We start from the raw sequence: 26384 nt of genomic DNA on the forward strand, positions 1-26384 counted from the left end.
GTGTTTTTGGCAATTCTTGCTCTTCTTCATTAATTTTTTCTGTAGATGACTGTGAAATCGATGTGTTTATCTCCTGTGTATTTGAGGTTTTCCATTTTGATTCCTCATCGAAGATTACATCTCTAGAGATAATGACCTTATGATTGATGGGATCATACAACTTGTATGCTTTGCTTTCTTCACTGTAGCCAACAATGATGCATTTACATGACTTCGCATTCAATTTCCTGCAATGGTTATCATGTATGTGGGCATATGCTATGCAACCAAATATGCGGAGATGCCCAATGCATAGATTATGTCCAGTGAATGCTTCATAAGGTATCATACCCTATATCGGTTCAGTCGAAAGTCGATTAAGCAAGTAGTTTGTTGTGGCTCTTACTTCTACCCAATATTGATTCGGAAGATTCTTCTCACTAAGCATTGCTCTAGCACTGTCTGCTAAAGTACCATTCTTCCTTTTAGCTCTTGCATTCTGCTGAGGAGTATCTGCACAAGTGAATTGTCTTCAAATGCCGTGACTTATGCAAAAGTTCATGCATGTTAAAGACAGGTATTCACCTCCTCTGTCTGATCTCATGACTGATCTTTCTGTCTGTCTGGTTTTCTACCATGGCTTTGAATTCTTGAAATTTGGAAAACACTTTAGATTTCTCTTTCAGAAGGTAGACCCAACAATATCTGCTATAGTCATTGATGAAAGTCAAGTAGTAAAGTGAACCATTGATGATGCGGATCTTGGCATAGCCCCATACATATGTATGAATCATATCAAGAATACCTCATGCTTGTGAGGTGCTTCTACCAATGTTGGTTTGCCGAAGCAGCATGCTTCACAAGCTTTTCCAAGAAACTGTAGCTTAGGAATCCAAATAGCCATATTCTAATTCCTGAGATCTGTCAAGCTCTTGAAATCGACATGATCATATCTCTTGTGCCATTTTGCTGATAGTGGCATCTGTTGCATTGAGCTGACATGGCATGCAAATCTGGTACTGTAGCTAGCGATCTGAACAAGCGTCCTTCCTTGATTACTTTTCCTACTAGCTGAAATCCTCTAGATTTGTCTCTGATAGTACATTCATCTCCATCAAAGGTGACTCGGTAGTTGTGTTCCGTCATTTGACCTACTGATAAGAGGTTCTTGCTGAGCTTCAAAACATAGAGTACATCTTTCACCAATTCTTTTGTACTAGTAAAATTGTTCATAGGGATAATGCTTATCCCTTAAATTATATTTGGTGTATTATCTATTGTGTAGATGACATTATTTTGACCCTCTAATGGTTTCATCTCTATGAACCATTCCTGATGCTTTGTTATATGAGATGATGCACCGCTGTCGATGTACCAAGGATCTTGATCTGTTTGGTGACTTTATAATCTTGAGTATGTAAGCATAACCGATTTCGCTATTGTTGTAGAAAATCTGGTTGATTTGGTTTCTTAGTGTGAGAATCTTAGAAGTGTTTTAGGACTCGTAGAGAGATACGAACATATCCCATGCTTCTTTTAATGTCTTGAATGTGTTGAGCTGTCCTAGCATGACATCTTGCCCCCATCTTGCACATTCTGCTTGATTAGATGATATGCATACTTGTCTTTCTTGTCCCATTCTGCTTATGCTTGGAAAATGGTAGGATTTGCTACACGTGCAGAAACTGTTTGTGTTGCTAGAGATCCCACTCCTGGTGTTGTGACAAGTAGAGTAGAGCTACCGCTAGCTGGATCATCCAACGGGCTAGGTGTAGATCCATCAACATACTCCCATTTGTCCTGAAGTACAAGAATGACTCCATTCGGTATTTCCATGTGCCATAATTGGAGTTGTCTATGACAAAGAGGTTGATTTGTAGTGTAACCTCTCATGCCAAGAGTGGACGATTCACACTTATCCTTCAATTTGTCCCTTCCACAACCCATACATGATTCCCAAGGCCCACCCCCTCTAGATAGTACTAATACAACTTTAATTTTGATAGGCTTGGTCCCACTAAACATGACTACATGGTTGCCATAAGCCTACTGCCTACCCATATGCCACTCACTAGACCACACATCTATCATAGTTATGTAGCCACTTCCTCGAGACCACATGTAGTTACCTAGCCACTTTGCTAATGGTAGTTACCACATATGTGGTAGTTACCTAGACACTTTCCTAGAGTACATAGATGAGCAACAATATATAGATGCCAAATCTCTTCTACTCACTTATACCATCCCACATCATAGAATAACACACCTTCCTATATGTGCTTAAAAAAATAAGCAAGTTAGATGAAGGGTCCATACTCATAATAGTTGGTATGATGACCAATGTAAAGCATGCACTTAGGCACATTGGCACTCCAAGACTAATTTGGGATGCCTTGATTAGGATTGAATTAGCAAATATTATCCTCATGAAAGAAGCAATAATTTCTCATGCATCATGAAGAAGAGCTCTTAAGTGTCGTATGTAGTAATAGCTCCAAAGAATTATAGACAAAGTTATTAGAAATAAGTTATCATGCCCTATTAGCATTTGAAAAACATACATGGATGCACCCTATGATGATCCCATTTAGCCCAAGCCTAACCTTGAGGATATCCCTCATCCCACCACTCTCTATTAGATCCCTCTAATAAAAACCATCAAGAAGCTCCAAAATAACCCATAGGTTTGGAATAATGTCTCCAATCCTAGCCAAGGTATTCAATAAATTTTTTTGTATACTAACCACAAGCACTATCATACCCATCCCTCAAGGTAGTCAATCCCATGGATGAAAATTGATATTGGGAAATCATGGATGTGGTCCATGTCATAGCAAGATATATGGGTTATATATATACATAAGTGGATCCCATGGATGCAAATAAATACTAGTCTTTTGTGGTGGTGGGCATAGCCAAGGTATATTGGTCATCTCTTACGATACACATTAGTGTGGGATTGAACACATAGAAGCAAGCAAATTTCTAATGGGGTTGTTCCACATTGGATCAAAAATTCACTCTAAGAGCCATCATAGAGGAGGCAACATTCTAAAATTATAGAGTATTTCTAGTTTGTGTACTTTCAAAAGGCCTTATATTCAGAACCATGGGCTTAGCTTATTACTTAATTTTGAGCCATGGATATGGCACACACCATTATATGGGTAGTCATGCTTCTATATAAGAGGATCACAAACACCATTATATGGGAAATCATCCCTCGATATGAGAGGATCACAAGTAGAGTACAACCACATAGGGGATGTTGGAGAAGGTGAGCAACATAGTGATTGGAGTGAAGCAAGATTTCCCCCCTCTCCCCACCTTCTTTGGACTCTACATAGATGAGATGGTCTTTTGTGTTGGCACATTAGGAGTGATGGAACGATCCTAAAATGATTAGACATACCCATCTTGTTATATGCAGATGATGTTGTGCTGATATTAACAAGCAAAGGGGCTATAGATGTAGTTGATAGCTTTGCCAGCCTTTTGTGAAATATGTGACATGAAGGCCAACCTAGGTAAATCCAAATTCATGATCTTCATCATAAATGAAGCTCAATTCCAATGGGAGAACTTACATGTCTAGTGAGGAGCTAGTGGAGTTAGTTGATCCTATGTATACTTGGGATGCATGAAACCATCAACATAGACATGATTGACTAGAGTGCATGCTTCTTTGGCAAGGCTAGAGACAGTGTGTTTCCAAGCACATGTCTAGCATGTTAATATTAAGTCACTCCGTTTTTACTCTCTAATTCCTCCAACTTATACATGAGCTTTTTGGGAAATGGAGTTTGATAGAATGACTGGGCTAGATTTGAGAGGCTTAGGTAATGATGCTATCACAATGGTACTCCACATGACATTGTGTGCATAGATTTTGTTGTGAGACCCTCCACAGAGATGCCTCATTTTATATCATCACTTACTTGCATTGAATTAAATAATTTGGGTTGTAAACAAAGACTATTGCGGTGGACCTTCTCATGATCTATTCAACTTGTAGCAAAAGGAGATGAATAGTGTTGGTATTAATGAGATCTAGATTATTTTGGTCATGGTACATGTCTATCAAGACTATTTTTACCATCCTTCCATTATTCATAATTTGCCTACTTTTACCATCACTCCATTATTCACTAGCTGCCCTCTTTTGCATCTAACTCAACAAGAGATCCATAAAATTGTATGGGATAATCCATGAAAGGTATACGTCCATAGACATAGATATTCCACTCACAACCATGTGCCTAAGATGAACTTTTGAAGAGAGAGCCTCCTTTGCTTAAGCATGAGAGTTTAATCTAGGCTCCTAAATACCTATAGATTCATCTCTCGCATGTAAAGGACCTTATACCATCAATTCTAGATCAAAGTAAGATGGGAGATTATGGCCCCATGACATCATAAAGATCTGCAACTCTGTGATAAGAGATAAAGACTAAGAGGATCATGTTTGGATGTAGTATCTCAAATACTATTATATTTAGAGGAGGTAACATTGCCTTGTCATCCATAGATACAAATGAATTAGCTACCTAGACCAAATATGTGCCACACTTGTCATACATGAGTTCAATCAGGTCAAGTCTAGACACATGAGCCCTACCATCGATTATGGGCCTTGTTAGTTAGGAGATCATAGGCCTTTTCTTTATAAAGAAGATATGATAGGGATATGTCAATATTAGGACTTGAACTTTCATGTACACCAGGTTAGCAAGAGACTATACACAAACCCTATGAGTAATTAACCCATCCAAGGAATATCAAACAACATCTCAAACCTAGGCTACTTCACTTCACACATGAGTACATCCATATAAATTATTAAAATATATCAACAAAAGATCCATAATGTGTTCTAAAAACACCAAGACTCTCAACAAGACCCTCATTAGGCCCATGTTAAGATTACACTACTCATGGGTGACACAACATAGGATCAGACGTGAGAAAGGGTCAATTCAGCCAAGTAGTTCACACTTTGGAACCCCAATTGTTCTAGTGAATAAGAAAGATGGTATTTATATGATGTGTGTCAATCATAGGGCCCTCGACAAGTTGATAGTGAAAAGGAGATATTAATACCTTGAGTAGATGATTTGCTTGATTCATTAAAGGGCAATAAGATTTTCAGTAAGTATCATGAAGTCAAATGATTGGAAAAGAGATTCATAAGAGTACACTCAGTGGCCATTACAAGCTTTAACTAATGTTCTTTGGAGTTACTAATGCACCTTCAACTTTTTGTTGATTGATGAGATGAGTCCTTTAATCATATCTAGCAAAGTTCAGTATCACTCTCTTGAAGGACAATCAACTTTTGTTGAACACTAAGAAGATTGAGTTCTTTGAGATAGAGATTGAGCATCTAGATCATGTGGTGAGGTGAGGGATTAAGTTTGACCCAAAGAAGGTAATATTGATTAATGTTGGAGGATTAGGGGGAGAACGTGGACTACACAAGATAGCTAATTGTACATTATGTTGCATTGACATAAAGATGAATATGTACATGAACACCTCAAGGTTATTTTTAGGATTTGGGTTTGAACCTATGCCTTATATCTATGGTGCAATTTACACATCTTAACACTCCATCTCAAATTTCACTGGAAAAGTAGAGGGTGTATGTACAATATCTATTTTTACATTTTACTAGTGCATGTGAATGTCTAAGATCTATTTTTAAATTTTGTTGGTGCAACCAAAACTGGAATAGAAAATTGAAAAAATCAAAGTAGTATGTGCATGTGTGAGTGTAGTGACTATGCAATGGATGAGTACAACTTGCTCGATTATATGCATAAATGTCTATTTTCTCATATTATGTTGTAGATCATCCTTTGCCTTTGGGAATAAGACCTATAAAGCAGGTCAAAGGGAAGAGGAAAGAATACAAAAAAGAATGACATCTGTATGGATCAGAGATTGGTCAATCAAAGGATGATTATATGAATAAGTGCATGTATGATAGCATGTTGAAACATGTCATAAGTCTTCGTGGATAGTGTAATTGATGTGTAGAAAATGCACTTAGATATAAACTCTAGCCAATGTAGCCATGAAGATGTGATTCAAAAGGTTGTGACAAACAAAGGTGCCAACAACCCAAAAGAGGTGACAGTATTGCAAATAAGATCCATCACAGCAGAGTTATCTCTATCATATAATGTAGGGTCACAAAAGGCTGCATAGTCAAAATGGACAAAGTAATGCAAGGGTTACATAAGAGTGGGGGTTGAAGGAGCAAATATGGTTCTATTATTTGCTCAAGTGGCTTGGAAAAATGGGAAGACATGCCAGCCTATCAAACATATACGCTCAACTATATGAGTGAAAGGTGATTTGGTGTGTGTATGGCTAAACATCCATCGATAAAGGATGTAGCATCTATCATAGATCATAGTGAAGCTGATGGTAAGAAGGCCTAGAAGCCTAGAATACAATGAAAAATACATAAATCTAGTTTATTTCATACTAATGTAGCAAGTTGATGACTACATTGTATTGAATCTTTAGATTTTGAGAAGTCTTTCTTTGTGGCTTGTACAAATGCTAGTGGTCCCTTCATTGTCATTGTATAAATGCAAGAAGTTCATCTAGTTATCTTTTAGAGTTAAAAGATTCAAGGAGCTAAAATTAAGTAGGACTTAAGTATAGCACCTATGAGAAGTAGTTAGGGGATGCACATTCCAGTTGCATTTGCTCAAAATTGACAATAGCTCATTCCTTGAAGCTTTAGAGACATTATCCATATGGGACCGACTTCAAGATTAAGAGTGGTCATCAAATCTCAAATGTTAGTTTCATGTAGAGAATTTAAATGGGCTAAGTATGTTTAAAACTTTGGAAAAATTGATCTAGAATACCTACCCAATAAGGAGAAGGTACTAGCTATTGCACTTAGTTGAAAGCTATGTAAATTTATTTTAGTCATTAAGGAGTCCCTCAATGTCATGAAGGCTACATAGCAAGGCAATATTGATTTTGGGATCATATACTCCAAGTTGCTATAGGGGTAAGGAGATGAACTCAAAGGGTACTCTATACATGATGGGTATCTTTTAAAGGGACGTTTTCTTTAGATATCAATCACTCATCTGGCTCGAGTTTTTAAAGAGTTGCTTAGTAATCCATATGTTAGACATAGACGTATCTATGGTACCATTGATGCTATTGAGAAATACTTGTAGGGGCCAACAATGCAGTGATGTGTGATTATTAAAAGGTCAAGTGAGACAATGGCAAAACTATTGGATTACTTTAGGCATTACCAAATTCCTAGTGAACGATGGAAACATATGATTGTGGATTTTATGTATGAGCTTCCTAAGACAAAGAGCCATAATGAACTACCAAGGTATTGCTAAACCTTTGATTAGAGAGATTTCTTATTGACATGGTCTTCTTTAGCCCATTACTTTGGATAATGGTGCTAAATTCTAGAGTCAATTTGGAAATATTCATTTCAAAATTTAGGAACAAATCCTCCACTACATACTACCCATAAACAAGAATAGCCCAAGAATATGATTTCATTTGGAATGGTACTTGGGGTCTAGTTGACTTACCTTTTGTAAGAAATCCATTGGCACAAGCCGGGTTTATAAGATCCATAGACTATCTAATGGCAGCATGGTCACTACAATGCTAGATTTATGGCAAAGGTCTTTGCACAACAAAATGGCATAGATTATGAGGAGAGATTTGCTACCCTTTTGTATGATCACCATTAGGTGCATCATTATATGGAAGCCAATCATAGTTGGGAGGATAGATGTTAGGCTTAGCCTTCATGATCTAGAGAGCCTTTTGATTAGACATTATATCAATAGGTAGTTGGATGCTTGCTTTATCTATGCGATATGTGGCTAGACATTTATTATGAGGTATCACACTTGAGTAGAATTATGGATTGTCTTGGTATCAAGCATTGGTAGGGTCTTGAGTCAGCTTTTAGGGTGAATCACATTGGCATGTTTTCAATGATTCAGACCAAGTAGGATGTGATGATTCCAAGGTGTCCATTAGTGTCTTTTGCATCCATCTTGGTAATTCATGCAATCCTTGCACATGTTCACATCATCACACTCTAGGGGGGGTTGTAGATAGTTTAATGTCATTGGTCTTGATGTGTGAACATGAGAACTTGCCAAGGCATTTCCCCCCTCTGTTTTCTTCCCTGTGCACTTTAATCCTTACCTTTTAGCCTTAGACTTCCAACTTTATTACTTACCTTCCAAAGGGATTTCTAGTTATAGAAAGTTTTGGATGGTTCCCTCATAATCTTGTCCAAATAGGCCATAACCTACTCCATAGGAGTTATCCTTGTACATGTTCACATCATCACTCTAGGGGGCTTGTAGATAATTTTTTTTCATAGGAAGTGGTGTGTGAGCATTAGGACTAGTTGGGGCACTCTTTCCCTCCATAAGAGGCTTTGTAGTGCATAGGAACACACTCTACCTCCTTTTGTGGGTGTGTATCCCTTATCTATTTTGTTGATGTGTGTATCCCTTTCCCTCCATAAGAGGCTTTGTACTGCATAGGAACACACTATACCTCCTTTTGTGGGTGTGTCTCCCTTATATTATTTCATGGGTGTGTATCCCTTATCTATTTTGTTGACGTGTATCCCTTATCTCCTTTATAGCCCTCTTATAGGGGATTACCATTAGAGCTAGCCCACCGTGGTGCAAGAAACAATTGCCATGTCAAGCGAATTATCGGCACACTTCTTGTGATATAGTAGTCTTGAGCCTTACCACCTGCATCTCATCTTGCTTCCTCACCTTGATATGACACTCCTCTCTATCTAGGGAGGTTGAACACACACAAAGTGTTTGTCAGCAACATATCTAGCATCTTGGGGGGCTCCATTAGGGAATAATGCCATGCTTATTATCTCATTCAAGCCCTTATTTTAGCATCCTTTGCTATGATGCTGCCCTTCCATTTTCTTTCCACTCTTATCCATACCATGGCTTCATTAAATAAAAACTACATCATCCATATGTGATAAAGTATTGGCTCCCATCAAACAAGTGAGGGCATAATACTCATGCACCCTACAATGCCAATTCACACCATTGCTAGTGGTCTCTAACCATGAGATATTAATGTTCTAGCATCCCAAAGTAACCCTCCAATGGTAGGCAAACATGTATATGGTTATTATTAGTTGTTTCTTCCAAAAGCAAACTACTAGCTCAATGCCTTTTGGTATTCAAAAGAGTATCTGTAGATAAGAATGTATTCAAACATGATAATGCATTACATCTTTAAAAGACAGTGGTGCTAATATGTCCCAATCAAAAGACAATGGTAATTAAGTTATAAGGTCACATAAAACTATATAGATTGTTAATTACTAAGGACTCAAAATCTAAAATTTCGATTTGATGTACAAAAAAAAAAAAAAAAAGAGTGTGTGTGTGTGTATGTATGTGCGTTTTTTTTATTTAAAGGAAAAAAGGGGAGAAAAATTAGGAAGATTTCTGGGAAAATAGGGAGAGAAACATTAGGGAAAATGGGGAGAGAAAAGGTAGGGAAATTTAGGAGGCAAAATCAAGGATAATAGGGAGAGAGAAAAATAGGGAGAATTAGGGAGAGGAGAAAAAAAGGAACAAATAGGAAAAACTAGGGATAGGAGAATTAGGGAAAATTAGGAAAGAAGGGGAAATTAGAAAATTAGGAAAATTTAAGAAGAAACTAGGAAATAATTAGGGAAATTTAAGAATTTAGGAAAATAAAGAAAACTAGGAAAAAAAGAAAAAATATGCAAAATATAAAAAATTAGGAAGAAGAATTAGAAAAAAGTTAGGAAAAAATATGGAGGAAATTAGGCAAAAAATAGGGAAAAATTGTGGGAAAAAAGGAAAAAGTAGGGAAAATTAGGAGGGAGAAAATAAGGGAGCTTAGGGGGAGGGATATAAGGAAATTTTTTTTAAGGGAATTAAGGAAAAATTAGGAAAATGAGGGTATAGAGGGAAAAAAAGAGGTAAATAGGGAATTTAGGAGAAAGAGAGGGGAGAGAAGGGTAGAGAGAGAGTGAGGGAACAATTGTGGAGAGAGAGAGAGAGAGAGAAAGAGAGAGAGAGAGAGGGAGAGAGAGAGAGAGAGAGAGAGAGAGAGAGAGAGAGAGAGAGAGAGAGAGAGAGGAGGTTAATTTAAAAGGGTTTTTGAAGGATTATAAAGGGAAGAATTAGTATGGTCAAAAGAGAAAAAGGGATAGTATGTGTGTGTGTGTACCCACCTTTGCCCCAATAGGATACAACACACTAGGTGAGACAGTAGGTCATCACCTAATGTGATGACCTACTATCTACCCGAAGAGAAAAAGAAGTATTGAGAAGTGCAATTTAAGATATGGAAAAGGAACAGAAGAGAAGTACTTGAGTAAGGTAGGTTAAAATTTAGCAGTAAGGAAGCAAATTGGTTTAATAGATATATGGGTGAGTTGTGGTTATAGTAATATTAGGCAAGCAGAGGAAAGTGGAAAATTTTGACAACAATCTAGGTTAGAAGAGTTATATGAAAAGGGAAAAACTAAGATAAGTGTAATAAAATAGTAGTGCTCATAAGAGAAATGAAAGGAGTCAAAAGGCCAAGGGACATGATGACTTAAATGTATTGTTTGGGAGGTGGGAGCCGGAATCAAGGGTGAGCTATTGAGAGCTTTGGATTTGAAGAGTGACATTCAATGAATAATTCTACAAGGACAAGAGAAGGATTGGAAAGATGTTTAATAGAAACAAATAAATAAAGAACAAGTTATAGAAGGGAGTCAAGAAGCCAAAAAGGCCTTAATGACTTAAGTGTACTATATGCAACCATCCATAGTTGCAGGGGAAAGGACATGTGTGTGGAATGCTTGACAACACCCCTTTACATAGTGAAATGACTAGAGAGTGAAGTTGGAGAATGGAAAATAAAGAGAAACTTTTGCATTAAAGGAAAAGAATTTGAACAAGTAGGTGAACCCCTAAGAGTTGCGAAGCGAAAATTTTGTAAAAATGATTTTACACAACTGCGTAAAAGTAGAGCTTGGACAAGTCCTAGTTAGCATCACTTTTATTGAAGAGGGGAGTCTGCATACCTGCCACCATCCAACAAGAAAAACATGGTAAGAACTAGCTTAGGGAAGATAGGTTTCATAAACACCCCTCCCTTGTTATTGGAGTCACAATAAAAATAATAGCTAACCACAACCTACAAAGCTCGATGCATATTTTTAAGTGTAAAGACATTCATTTAAGGGGAAAAGTGTGGAATAAAGTGCAATTAAAATGCATGAAATTATAGGGGGATTTATTAAAAAGGGGTTTCAATGGGGGGTTATATGAGAATTAGTAAAATAAAAGTTACAATAAAAGAATATTGTAGTAATACCCATAAATGTAATGGGGAGAAGGGGAAAGCATAAAGGTCCTAAGATCATAGAAGGTGGGGGGTAAAGGATTAGAAATACGAGGGATGAGGATGGTTAGTAGGGGGGAAATTTTAAATGTAAGGGGGAAGGAATAAAGGTAGGAGGGGGTTTTAGAATTGCACTTAAAAGAAAAGGTGGGGGGGAAGAGGGGGAGGGGGACATGTGTAAAGAAGGATGTGATTTTAAAAGGATCAAAGGAGGTCAATGCAACCTTTGAATCCATGAGTAGCAAGGAAACCGTGAGTTGGAAGGTCCTTAAAGGAATCGAAAAGTGAAATCACAGATGTATGCATACAATTGCAGAGGTATTTAATGTGAAGACCATGGTTTTGCATGCAAGGAATGAGACAGATCGGCAATGGTGAAGCATGAGGATGTCAGTGGCGGTAGCAACATCGAAGAGTAGAAGGTAGTAGATAATCAGGGATTGCATTGATGAAGTAGAGAGTCAAAGGGCAGGAGATGGTCATCAGCTCGCAGTAGGCAGCCACAAACCATAGTTGAGGTGGCACAATAGAGAGGACAAATAAGCATGTAAGGAAGGGCGAGAGAGAAGCAAACTGTTAACGGCGATGAGAAGGGTGGTAGAAGGTGGAGTTAGCGGGTGATAGAGGCACGGGAGGGGGTATAAAGAATTGGTTAGACAGTGTAGAGGAGAATTGAGATAAGTAAAGTGAGTTAGAATGGAAGAACGAGTCGAGGCAACAAATGTAGTCAGAGAGGCAATGGAGTAATACAACGCGTGTGTGGGTAGGGCAGCAGTACGTAGAGTGGGGTAGAGGCAACGGGTTTGAGATGGATAAAGAGGAGGTAGAGCCTCCTTATATAGGTTGGTGTGTAGGTAGTCAGGATATTGTAGAGAGTTAGGGAGTAAGAGGGTTTGGGAAGGTGGGTCAGCTAGGTGGCTTAGAGCATGCAAAGTGTTAGCGGGAAATGTGAGATTGGCGTATAATGGCGGGAGGGTAGAAATTACAAGACGGGCGTATAATGGCGAATCTGAACTAGAGGGTTGGGGAAGGCGAGAAGGTGACCAATCGGGGGGGTCAGCGTAGTTTGAGCATAGTTAGGTTAGGGGGCGAGGGGCAAGGAGTGAATGATTAGGAATAAGGTTAGGTTAGGGAGGGTTTTTCTATTTAAAGAAAAAAATTAGAAGAAAAAATTAGGAAGATTTCTCGAAAAATAGGGAGAGAAACATTAGGGAAAATGGGGAGAAAAAAGGTAGGGAAATTTAGGAGACAAAATCAAGGATAATAGGGAGAATTAGGGAGACGAGAAAAATAGGGACAAATAGGAGAAACTAGGGATAGGAGAATTGGGGAAAATTAGGAAAGAAGGGGAAATTGGAAAATTAGGAAAATTTAAGAAGAAACTAGGAAATAATTAGGAGAAATTTAGGAAATAATTAGGGAAAATTAAGAATTTAGGAAAATAAAGAAAACTAGGAAAAAAAGGGGTAAATAGGCAAAATATAAAAAATTAGGAGGAAAAATTAGAAAAAAGTTAGGAAAAAATATGGAGAAAATTAGGCAGAAAATAGGGAAAAATATTGGGAAAATAGGAAAAAGTAGGAAATTTTAGGAAAGAGAATATAAGGAAACTTAGGGGGAAGGATATAAGGAATTTTTAAAAAAGGGAATTAAGGAAAAATTAGGAAAATGAGGGTAAACAAGGAAAACGTAGGTAAACAAGGAATTTAGGAGAAAGAGAGGGGAGAGAAGGGTAGAGAGAGAGTGAGGGAACAGTTGTAAAGAGAGAGAGAGAGAGAGAGCGAGAGAGAGAGAGAGAGATGGGGGGGGAAGGGTAGTTTCAAAGGGTTTTCAAAGGACTATAAAGGGATGAAAGGTAATTAGTGTGGTCAAAAGGAAAATGGGATTATGTGTGTGTGTGTGTATCATTCTACTTTCACAAATTTTTGTAATTTTACTAATTCTTGAGGTAGGATTTTCAGTTTCACTCTCTCTCTCTCTTTCTCTCTCTCTCTCTCTTCTCTCTCTCTCTCTCTCTCTCTCTCTCTCTCTTGTGTGTGTGTGTGTGTGTCTCATAAATCTTGTTACAGACTCCAAAATATACAGATGAGAAGATGCATTAATGCAAGAAGATACATTCTAATTATATTGGTTTGCATTTTTGTTACAATAAATATGTATGCATTAGTAGCAAAATTCAAATTAGTATTCAACATATATTTTGTCGAATTCGTATTTAACATATATTTTGTTCAAGGCATAATAGCCTTGATGTAGGACTGTAACTAGATTTTTGGCATTTGTAGGGATAAAACTTATCTCGTTTGTTGAAACATTGATAGGTAGGGTGCTATATAACTCCTCTCAATTTGAAGAGGTTGGATGTTCTAGGTGTTCCTCAATGACTTGCTAACATCTTGAGGGGATCTACTCCTAATTGATCCCAACCTCGTCTGGTTTAGTTCCCTTTTTTGAACATTCTTTCAATCCCATTTCTCCCCCACTCTAGTCCATACTGTGGCTTCATGAAGAAGACAAATACTTTTTTAGCATAATCAATGATCAATAGATGTGACAAATTTTTTTTTTCACCACCAGCATGTGCAACATTGCTTTGTATAACTTCTAGCAATATCTAGCCATGGGACATCAATAGTACTCGGATTTCTAGCATCCTAAAATAATATGCTAGCTGAATAGCACTCATGGAATCATTATGCAATGTCAGTACACCTGTATAAATCCCCAAATCTCCCACTAGCTGATCAAGCCATATAGCCTCTTTGCAACCCTTTGTGGCTGCAACATACTCGACCTCTATGGTAGACAAAGCAATGAACTTCCGTGCACAAGAAGTCCACGATATTGCACCACCTACAAAGGTGAATAGATAACTAGAATTGGATCCCTTGCTATCCACATGCCCTACATAGTCTTAATCTATGTAGCCAAGTACATGCATCTCTCCTCTGCCAAAGCAGATGCACATCTCCTTGGTACCCTTCATGTACCTCATGATGCACTTAACTACCCCCTAATGCCTCTTTCTTGGATTAGCCATATATTGGCTAACAACTCCCATTGCAAATGCAGTGTCCGGTCTAGTAGCTATCATAGCATACATAAGACTCTCAACCAATAAGGAACCTTGGCCATCATGGCCTTCTCCTCATTTGATGTGGGACTATCTGCCTGACTCAGTTTCACATATGGAGGCAATGGAGTATTTACTGCCTTCCCCCCCTTCATATTGAAACATTGCAACACTTTTGTAACATACTTCTTTTGTGAAAGCCAAAGGAGTTTCCTACTCCAGTCACACGTGATGTGCATACTAAGAATATGACCTGTAGGTCCAAAATCCTTCATGTCAAAGGCCTCATGCAACTCGACCTTCAATTCATCCAGCTCATAAGTGTTCTTGCTAGCCAATCGCATATCATCCACATAACATGCCAGGAGTATTGGGCTATTATCCTTAGCCCTTTTAGTGTAGAGGTAGTGATCAATCTCACTTCTTCTGAAACCATGGAAGCACCAAACTTATAATACCATTCTCTAGGTGCTTGCTTAAGGCCATAGAGACTCTTTTTCAGCTTGCAAACCAAGTGTTCTTTGCCCTTTTCTTCAAAGCCTTCCAGCTACATGTAAATTTCTCTATGTAGATCCCCATGTAAGATAGCTGCCTTGACATCACTTTGCATAAGCTCCATATCCTCTTCTGCCACAAGTCCAAGCACACATCTAAGTGTGGTCATGTTCATAACCGGAGAGAAGATCTCATCAAAATCCACACCTTAGCAACCAAACAAGCCTTGTACTTAGGTACATCATCACTTGTGACCTTCATCTTGTAGAGCCATTTACATGGCAATGCTTTCTTTCCATGTGGCAAAGAAACCAAGTCCCAAGTCTTATTCTTCATTAGTGAACTCATTTCCGATTCTTGTCTGATGCTCGTGCATTCTAGCCTCTCTGTAGAGTAAGAAGGCTCCGTGCAATCAGTAAGCATCACATAGTCGGCCCCTAGAACAAATCTATTAGGCGGTCTAGACATTCTAGTTGATCTTCTCAAGGGCATTTCAGCTTTCTGTCCCACCTGCATATCAGCCATATTTGGCTCATCATTTTCACCAATAGATGATTCATCATCTGCCCTTGATTGTGTACGTGTGGGAGTATCTAATGGCACCATTTCTTACACATTCGGTGCATGGATAGCTTGCTATCTATCAACATATGCAGGTAGATTCACATCCTGAAAAGTGATTCTCCTCATTTCCACATCCCTCATTGGTGTTTTATGCATATTCTTCTCATTGAAGACCACATCATGGCTTCATATGATCTTCTTTGCTTCTGAATCCCAGAGATAATAGCCGATCTCTCCACTTTCACCATAGCCCAAAAAGATGCATTTCCTAGACTTAGGATCTTCTGAAGCTCTTTTGGCACATGTGCATATGCCTCACACCCAAATATACACAAATGAGAGTAAGAGGGCTTCTTGCCACTCTATGCCTCTTTAGCAATACCACCATCCCAACTCTTACTAGGTGATCTATTGATCATATGCACTATAGTCTTCATTGCCTCAGCCCAAAAACTACCAAAGAGACTTGCATTAGAAAGCATACATTGCAACCTTTCTTGAATGGTGTGGTTCATCTTTTTTGCAACTAGATTTTGCTCTAGAGTACGAGGGGACGTGAGTTGCCTCTTGATCCCATGTGTATCAAAGAAATGCTGAAAGTAATGAGAGAGATACTCTCCACCATTGTCAGTATGTAGGCATTTAAGCATTCGATTTGACTGATTTTCAACCAAAGCCAACCATTTTTGAAATACCTAGAACATATCGCTCTTTTAAGCCATAGCGTAAGCCCACACTTTCCTAGTTGCATCATCAATGAATGTCACATAGTATTTAGCCTTGCATAGTGACTGTATAGGCACGGGACCACATACATCTGAATGCACCAAATCAAGCTTTTCAAGCTCTTTGTTTCCCCTTCTTTTATGGGCTGATTTAGTTTGCTTCCCATAGAGACAATGCTCACAAAATTCAAGGTCAGAAAAACTCAAATGAGATATACATAACCCAAATGGCTGCTTGATTATTGCAACAACATGATTAGACACCCCTGATACATGTAAGGGATATAGAGTCCCACACTTGGCACCCCTAGCAAAAAGCATAGAGCCCTTTTGAATTTTCCAACCCCCAAAACCAAAGATGGTCTGAAAACCAGCATCATCTAGCTGACCTGCTGAAATGAGACTCTTGGTGAGCTTAGCCACATGTCTCACATTTTTCAAAACAAATGCAGACCCATTTGCAAAAGAAAACTTTATGTCACCTGCTCCCACTATGTTCCATGCACATGCATAGTTATTTCCAAGATGCACACAACTGTCTTTCCACTATCATAAGTGGAGAACCATTCCCTATGGGGAGTAACATGGAATGAAGCACCAGAATCCAAAATCCAATCCTGGGAATATGCATCATTTGAAGTGGTAAGCAACTCTGTAGGTAGACCAGAAATGAAGAGAATGTCTTGTCACTATCATCAGTGAATGACTGCATTGATCTCCTCGATCTTCACTTTTCCTTTGTCCTCCCTTGGACTCTCTTCCTTCTTATTTGCACCCAATTTGAATTCTTTTTCTTATCTTTTTTCTCTCTTTTAAGCTTGTAGCAATCATTTTTCATGTCGCCCTTCTTGCCACAATGGTAACACTTAATGTTCCATGTCGTGGATTTGCTACAAGACTTTCCTCTTTCTTGGGACTTCCCCCTGAATTGTGAGCTACCCCTTCGCACATTTAAGGCTGCATCCTACTTGTTAATATCCATAGACTTCCATCTAATCCCCTCGTCCAACAAGTTACCCACAATATCATCAAAATTTAATACTCCACCAGGTACAGAGTAATTGATAGATGTATAGAAGGTATCCCATGAGGATGGCAATGAAATAAGAGGAATATTGCCTTAGTCTCTGCATCAAAATTCAGCTTCAGAGCCTGAAGTTGGCTGAAAATAATATTGAATTCATTCAAGTGAGAAGCAATGGAGACCCCTTCCTTCATTTGCAACTTAAACAACCTCTTCAGGAGGTAGATTTTATTAGAGGCAGTTTCCTTCTCATAAGTGGCACATAATTTCTTCCACAAATCTTGCATAGTCTACTCATTTATTGCTATGAAATAAATTGACACTACAAGATGAAATATAATAGTAGACTTTGCTAATGCATCTGGCTCATTCCAATCATCCTTAGACATAGTTGCAATCCTTCCAAGGGTTTAATCTAAATTCAAGTAAAACCTGCCACATATTGAACACCCATCATGTGCTTTAAATGTGGGCAAAACCATCGAATAGTAGGGTGCCCACACAGAGGTAGCCCAAGTAAATTTCAACCTATGTATAGAGAGTATGGAGGTTGGCATTCACACATAGATTTTTCACTAAAGCAAAGCCTCAATAGCCCAATAAAGTAAAACTTGATGTACCCATTGGAATCATTAGCATTGAAAATTAAAGTGTGGTAACACAAAGTGTTGTAATAACTTGGAAAAAACTATCTTCTACTAAAAAAGCAAAGATTTTGAGAGATAAACTAACCCAAAACAAAGTGAAGCAACCACAAGCACATCAACTTCTAGTGCTGCTCAAGAAATAAAAGAACTTTGACCCTTAACACTAAAATAGAAAAATCCTAATATCAAGCCTTGAGGAAATAAGTAAGATAAGAATAGAAGTACTTTTAGGTAGACAAGATCGTAGAAGTAGCAACCAAGGTACCCATGCCACCTAGTAGAGAATTGTGATCAAACCTTCCACCAACCAAGTTGTGATGGATCTAGATGCACCACAGCCAAAATTGGAAGGTTCCTCATTATCCATCTTAATTAGATTATCCCTCAAAGTGGGATGTCTTCAAGGGTTGTATTGAATGCTCACAAGGTTCCCCAAAACCAAAAAAAGATGATAAGCACATTCCCATAAATTTTTGTGATAGGGATGAGATTGAAAAATGTGATCATTGTTGGGAATTATGTGATCAAGGGCTTGTCCTATGATTATGTGTCTGTGTGTGTATCACACTAAGTGCTATGATGTGTCTAGACTATGACATAAGTGATGATGTAATGCAAAGGTCCACACATGGGGAGGTGCCTTACATTTTAGAGCCCCTATGATGTAGGAGAGGTGCCTATGATCTAGGCCACCCTCTCTCTCATTCTATAAAAGAGAGGATTTCCTCTCAAATCAATGGAACATTTTGGACTTGGTTCCCACACTCTTTTCCATGATGTTCATCTTCTCTCCCACTCCCCAACATGTGGTATCAAAGTGGGTTCACCCTCCATGAGCCTAGCCTAGCCCCTAGCAACCTAGATTCCAAGATTCTTTCATTTTCTTCTCACTTGTTTCTCATCTTTCCACTTTGCCCTCTTTTGAGCTGATCCCTGGAGGATCAAATTCATGCCATCTGCTTCACCATTGCTCAATATACTTGAGCAAACTCTTCCCCACTCCAAGGCACTTGTCCTTACTGGAGGGATTGATGAAATTATTCCCGGATCTACCACATTTGTCATTTTTCTTCCTAGTGCACCGCTTTAGAATTTAGGTCATGTGCTTAACCATTCCCAAATCGCTCATAGCCCAAGCTAGGCAATCCTAAGAGCTATCTACTGATGTATTTTGAGATTGAACTGATCAATATCCAAGGAGCAATTAGCAAAAACACAGTTGAAATAAGTGCATGTCTCCACGGTGACACAACATGACATTTCGTGATTACTTTCATGGGGACATTCTTTGGTATACAAGCTTTATTTCTATCCAAAAAAACCTCTTAGAGCTTCTTCCTTCAGCTCCAATTTTGGCCTCCAGCTTCAGATTGTTTGATTAAGTATTGACTCCAAAATGGACTCCACAAGTGTCATGGTACTTGTCATTTATGGTGATGATGTTTACATTGTCTATGTTTGAGTGCCATTTGCAAAGGGATAGTCATCATTTTGGAGGTTGGTGACTTGTGTTGAGAGATATTGGTTGTAAGAGTTTAGACACTACCACATATCAAGTGGTAAGACCTACTCAATATCATGTCTTCATAAGGAGGAGTTGCCCAAAGGTACTTACTTGTTCACAGTAACATATATAGAAGATCATCACTTTTCATTGGGTGCTCTGCCCCTCCTCTGTCCTAACCTTGATGTCTAAAAAGATTGTGAATGATGAGCTTGGATGTGATATGATCAAGATGATATGTTGTGGTACCAAGATAAAGCTTGGACATTTGAAGAATATTATGGGGAATAAGAAGTTCACCATCATGAAAAAAGGGATAGTCACCATCATCGAAAAAGGGATATGTGGCAAATGGTAAAGAGAAGAAGCCAAGGGAAGTAAAATAGATAGTCCAATATGAAAAGCCCCTTGCTATCATAGTATTAGGACTTAGTGACTTATACATTCATCATGTTGCTGGTTGTGAGACTAAACATGAAGTTTGGGTGCAATTTGAAAAGGTATTTGGTGCACAAGTTTTACTCAAAAGTCTTCTAGATGAAGAGTATAGCAACACTTTTACATCCAACTTGGTGGATATTGAAGCTTATATTTTGGAAGAGGAGAGAAATGGTTCTCTACTACAACTCCAAGGAAAGTGAAGCATATCTTGTGAAGAAGGGCTACATCAACAACAAGGCAAATATAGTTGAAGAAAGAATTCCATTAGCAAATGAAGTCAGAAACTTTGTGGTAGAAAATAAATATTTTATCTTTTGAGCTTTTTTAATCATCACTTGGTAAATTTTGAGGTTCTCTACCCAAAGTAGTACACCAAAAAGAATGTTATGGTTATATGCTTTGTCCTTCTAGTCTTTGTAAATCACCTCTAGTCACCATATGATGTAGGCCATGTGATATGTGTTTGCCTCCATGGTACCTCACTCAATCGGAATTTTTGCAAACCTTCTAACTGGTTCAACACATCTTCAAATTCAAGTCGAGATTCTCGCCAAATAAATCTACCCAATCCTTCGAGACCATTTCCATTTCGAGGAATACAACCCAACAATTCTGGTTACCCCCGCACCATTCAGTGCACTTATTGTGAATGGCTTGGACATTTGGAACATGAATGTTGCACAAAACAACGGAAGCAGTGTCCTCAGATGCATTATTAATCTGAGCAGCATCCTCAGATGCGTTATCAGCCTAGAGCATAAGCCTGAATTGCCCAAATTAATGAATCCTCAATCTCAGATTACACAGATGATTCAAACTCAGAGCAACTTCACGTCTTCGCTGTGACAATTCACTCCCCAACTCCTATTGATGATGAATGGTACTTTGATACGGGTGCCACGCATCACATGACTTTCAACAAAAACTAGCTGATTCATTATACCTCCCTTTCCAGTCCTCTTGAAGTGAGACTCGGAGATGATAGTACCCAATATGCTAAAGGATTTGGTCTCCTTCAAATTCATCTCCCTAATGGCCAAAATACCACCATTGACAGGGTATACTATGTACCTGCACTAACACGAAACCTTCTTTCTGTTAGTGAAGCAACAAAAAATGGCTCCTTCATTGAATTCCACCATTAGCACTGCATCTTTCACTTCGTATTGACCACAGGACAAACCATCCAACTTACCTATTAGCAACGAGGACACCTTTACCCATTTGGAGTTGCAACAGGACCTGCACAAGCAAATAATGCTGTTGCTCAGACCAATTCCCAAATTGAAACACTCCGGTGGCACTACAGACTTGGTCATCCTCATATTAATTCTATTCGAAACATGCAAAGACACAATCTTGTTGATGGACTTAACTTCCAAATTGCTCTTATCAATCTATGTGAAGGTTGTATTTTTGGCAAATCTCATCAAATACCTTTTCCCAGATCCCATACTCATTCACAAAGACCACTCCAACTAATACACTCTGATCTCTGTGGACCGATGCCCACCCGGTCACTCACAGGCTCTCAATATTTCCTTACCTTTATAGATGATTGCACTCGGTTCACCATTTAACCTTTTTGAGACAAAAGTCTAAAGTCTTATCTCACTTCATAGCCTATAAACAGCTTGTGGAGAATTAGCTCAACCTAAGCATCAAGTGTATCCGGACTAACAATGGAGGAGAATACATTTCAAATGACTTCAAACATTATTGTCAACATCATGGCATCCTACACCAACTCACGGTTCCATACACGCCCCAACAAAATGGAATAGTAGAAAGAAAAAATAGAACCCTTATGGAATCAGCTCGAGCCATGATGAAAATGTCCAATCTTTCAAATTCCTATTGGGAGGAGGCAGTCTCTACAACATGTTATGCTTAGAACCGCTCGTTCACTACCACATTAAGGCATAAAACTCCTTATGAAGCCTGGACAGGTACTCGTCTTGGGGTAACTCACATGAGAATCTTCGGTTCACCTGCATACTCATATGTACCTGTAGATAGAAGAAACAGGTTAGAGGACCGAGCAATCAAACAGATACTTGTGGGCTATGGAGATCGATTCAGTATCACATCATACCGATTGTATAACTCGAGCAATAGACGATTCTCCTTCAGTAGGAGCATTTTTATCAATGAACTTGCCCTGCTACCTATCTCTAATACCCAGGATGAACCATCGTCATCTCATCAACCAGCTCAAACGATTGATCAAGACCTAGAATCTTCACGCTGTGCAAGACTGCGCCACACTTTGCAACAAGTCATTGAAGCCCAAGAAGAACAGGATGAGATGGATGACATGATTCATTTCGTCATCCAACAGATTGCAAACCCAGCTCCACCCGCCCAACCGGCTCCAGCACAAGCGGCACAAGGTCCACCTTCACCACCTGACTCGCACTTGCACTTGTTGCAAACCCCACAGCCTCGCCAAGAGCAAACATGTCACATCGCCATCTCCCTTCACCGAGCTCCCCTACTCATACAATGCTAGATCCACCTTTCTCCCCAGCCATGTTACGGGATCAAGCTAAACATCACGCAGATCGGATCCTTCCTCAGCTGCGAAATTGTTGGAAAGAGTGGCGGGACACACTGTGCACCACTAAAGAAGATATTGGTGGTTTTAATTGTATCATTTGTGCATTCACATCTAGTAACATTAGATGTGTTGTCTTGTAATTATCAATTATGGCCAATGCTTGTATTTAATTGTTGATATCACTTTGTGTATCAACCTTTTATGGCTAACTAGTGGCTATGATGGTGGAAGAGGTGTCATCAATATTCCTAGGTATAATGGGTTTGATTTCATTCATTCCTAGATTTATTTTAATAGAAGTATCTCTGCTTTGGATTGTGATCTTATCTATGCCCCAAGCATGGAGTACCAATGATGCTCTTAGCCATGGTCTTCCTAGAAATATTTGATATGTTATTGATCCTTTGGGAAGAATTAGTATGGGGAATTGTATAATGAACCTGACACTAGCAATTTTAGTTGGTACATTGTCAACAATTCCTAGAGGTTTCATCTTTATCTGGTGGTATATTGAATGTGGAATCCCTCATAGTAGTACTTCCCATTCTTCATAGAGATCCTATTGTAGGATGTAAACTCTTGCTCCACATTCCACTATTGTAGGATATTGGCCAAAGACTTTATGCTCCAATGGGGTGATTGTTGGGGAGTGGGAGAGAAGATGAACATCATGGAAGAGAGTGTGGGAACCAAGTGCAAAATGTTCCATTGATTTGAGAGGAAATCCTCTCTTTTATAGAGTGAGAGAGAGGGTGGCCTAGATCATAGGCACCTCTCCTACATCATAGGCAATGAACCCTATATCATAGGGACTTCTAAATCTAAGGCAGCTCCCCATGTGGGGGCCTTTGCATTACATCATCACTTATGCCATAGTCTAGACACATCATAGCACTTAGTGTGCTACACACACACATACACACACACACACATGATCATAGGACAAGCCCTTGATCACATAATTCCCAACATACACCCCCTCAAGGGTTTGCCTCTTGCTATGTCAAGGATTCATCTAGGCACATAGTTTCACAAGCCATCTCATGGTGGTCAAGGATAGATCTATGGCTAGGATATCATGCTAGCAAAGGTGCCCAAGGGTCAAGGTTTACAAAATGGGATAGAAACCCCCAAATGGTTATCTCCCTTGCATGTACAAGAATTAATCTTAGGCCTTTGTGTTTATCTTGCTAGCAAGTAATGCTACTGTTTGATTTATGACAGTTGATTGAGTCGTGATAAATGATCTCCAAGTCGAAGGTAATGCTGCAAGTAAGAGCTGACTTGCAACGTATCAGGGATTACCAGTCTGGCGATGATGGTGTTATCCAGCATTGTCTGCCATTCATCAATGAAGGTGTCAGCCGATTGTTCCAATTTCATCTCAAGGTTGATTAACTTCTTGAGGATTGTGACTTGGGAAGGAAGGTCTGTGTACTCATATTGATTTCTGAGATGCTCCCACATTGCGTGAGAGGTGGCCAGAGTTCGAACTAATTGGACTTGTTTGTCGCTCAGGTGTAAAATAATTTCCATCCTGGCGCTAAGGTCTTTGAGATTCCAGGCGTCTTGGGTAGCCGCGTGAGCAACAGGGGCAATCGGTGGTGTGCCAGGAGCAGGGATTATTGAAGAGGGATTGACCTCTATGCCAGATACAATGCCCCACAGATCAAGGCATGTAAGGCACATTTCCATCTTGATGCACTACGCCAAGTAGTTTGTGCCAATTAGTTTGTCCAATTTGTATGAGCGGGCTATAGCAGCAGCCATGGTACTGAAGAGGAGATTGTTTTGAGGGAAAATGAATCGGTGTTTTCAATTGCTGACACTGCAATTCACTCTGTCCAGATCAGAGGAACTGCAGTATGAGCACGGAAGGTGATGAGTTTATTCTACTCAGAAACTGATACCATGTGAGAGAACAACTGTGCTTGCATACAAAATGAGTGAGGAGATAGCATACACAGAGAGACTGAATAGGTGAAGCAAATTATATTGTTATGATCCCAATTGGGATGTTAAAGTGATACAAAATTTGGGTCACGTCTGTTGACGTTCTCGTCTGTTGATGTTTTTGTTCATAATTCAAGTTTATAATGTATTCTAATTACTAAACTCTCATTTATTCACAAAGAGCTGCTATCTCTCATGCTTCCCATGAGCTGCAAGACCCACCTTCTAACTCTAAACTTATCTCTTCATGTGCCAGCCCTTGTTTCTCAGGGTTCGTTTGGAACAATCGACTGAGACAAAGTTGTTAGGCACCCAGCCCGGGAGGCATTTGATTGAGTAGCGGATGAAGTGCCACTACTATGAATCTTGATTGGATATCTACTATATGAGAGGAGCGAATACGGAGGAGAGAGTGAGAGATGCTGCCTCTGCCTCTATTGGACATTGTTGAAGTAGCACCAAGGCTCCTTTTCACCATTCTTCCTAAAAAAGGCACATATAGAGGATCTCTCTATATTTTAGGGATGCATGCGAGTGGACTCTTATGGGGTGGAAGCACATTAACCCGCTCAAAAAGGCATGTCCATGGACAAAATGCTAAGAAGCACCATTGAATAGCACATTTTGGCTTTATTTGTAAGTGACCATAATGTTGATTGGCGATTACACTTAGCCCATGCGTGGAGTGTCTCTCTCTTTTGAATTTCAATTGTAGTTATAGCCCTCTCTCTTCCCCCCCTGCCCCCCCCCCCTCTCTCTCTCTCTCTCAACTCGTCTCTCTCAGCCCATCTCAACCCGTCTCTCCCAGCTTGAGTCTCCTCTCCCAGCCTCTCTCCAAACAATGCATCTCCCCATAACCTGAGCCACCTTATGAAGTCGCTTCGCCATGCCATCAAGTCGTCGCCTTTGTTTTTGTCACCACAAAGTCTCCTCCAAAGCTCCTTCAAATTTTAAATTTCGCAACAGCCATTTCGAGTTGAGTTTCAGTTCACTTCAGTTTAGCTCATATTGGTTTAGTCTGGTCTAGTCAGTTTAGTTCAATTTCACTAGTTACTTCCACACTCCAGTTCATAGACTCCAAGTTGGTTTGAACCCGTAGCCCAACCTTGGGGGTTAGATTGAGCAAGGGGTACACACAAGTGTAGGTCACCATGGAATTCCCTAAGGTCAAAGTTTTTGCAACCCTAGCCCCCTCTTTTAAGCCTTTGTATTTAACCATTGCAAAGACACCTTCCCCGTATGCAAAAACACATCAAAGGCAGATGGTTAATATTGACCTGCAAGAGCAAATCTATTACCTATAGCAAGAGATTAGAGAGCTCAAGCTTCAGCTTGCAGGCCTTGGGAGAAAAGTGCAAGATATGGAGAGTAATGGAAAGGAGGAAATTTTTGCAGAGGCAGTACACAAATGTAATGCATCTCGACCGGCACCGATACTTGTCTCCATGGTTCAAGACATGATCACCACTCACATGAGCTCAATCAAGCAAGAAATAGCTACTACTAACGCCAGTAACAAAGTCAGTAGAGCTGACCTTTATGTGGAAGTAAAAGAGTAAGAAGCTATAGAACAGAATAAGATGATCTTATGCATTGGGGGATTAAAAGAAGGCTACCTTCATGATGATGAGGATAAAAGCACATATCCAATATGTAGCAATAAAAAGGTTTTTTTTAAAAAGAGGGGGACGGGGGGAATTGATGCTTCAAGGTGAAATTACAATTTATAAGCATAAAGGAGTAGTTAAGGGGGACTAGTTTTAAAAGAGGATATCAAAAGGAGGGGAAAAAAGGGGAAGGTTTACAAGGCTTACTTAGGGAGAGAAAAGGACTAACCAAAAAAAAGAAAGGGGTTATCTAAGGGGGGTAACCAAAAATCAACAAATTTAGAGTGGGAGTTCAAGAGGGGGCAATTTATGTGGGCATCATGGGTGTGCATGTATAAGACATGGGAAGTGTGTGTGTGTGTGTGTTTAAAATAAA

Source organism: Dipteris shenzhenensis, chromosome 14, assembly GCF_047967505.1.
Source record: "Dipteris shenzhenensis isolate YYH24624 ecotype China chromosome 14, Dip_SZ_1.0, whole genome shotgun sequence".
Taxonomy (NCBI): domain Eukaryota; kingdom Viridiplantae; phylum Streptophyta; class Polypodiopsida; order Gleicheniales; family Dipteridaceae; genus Dipteris; species Dipteris shenzhenensis.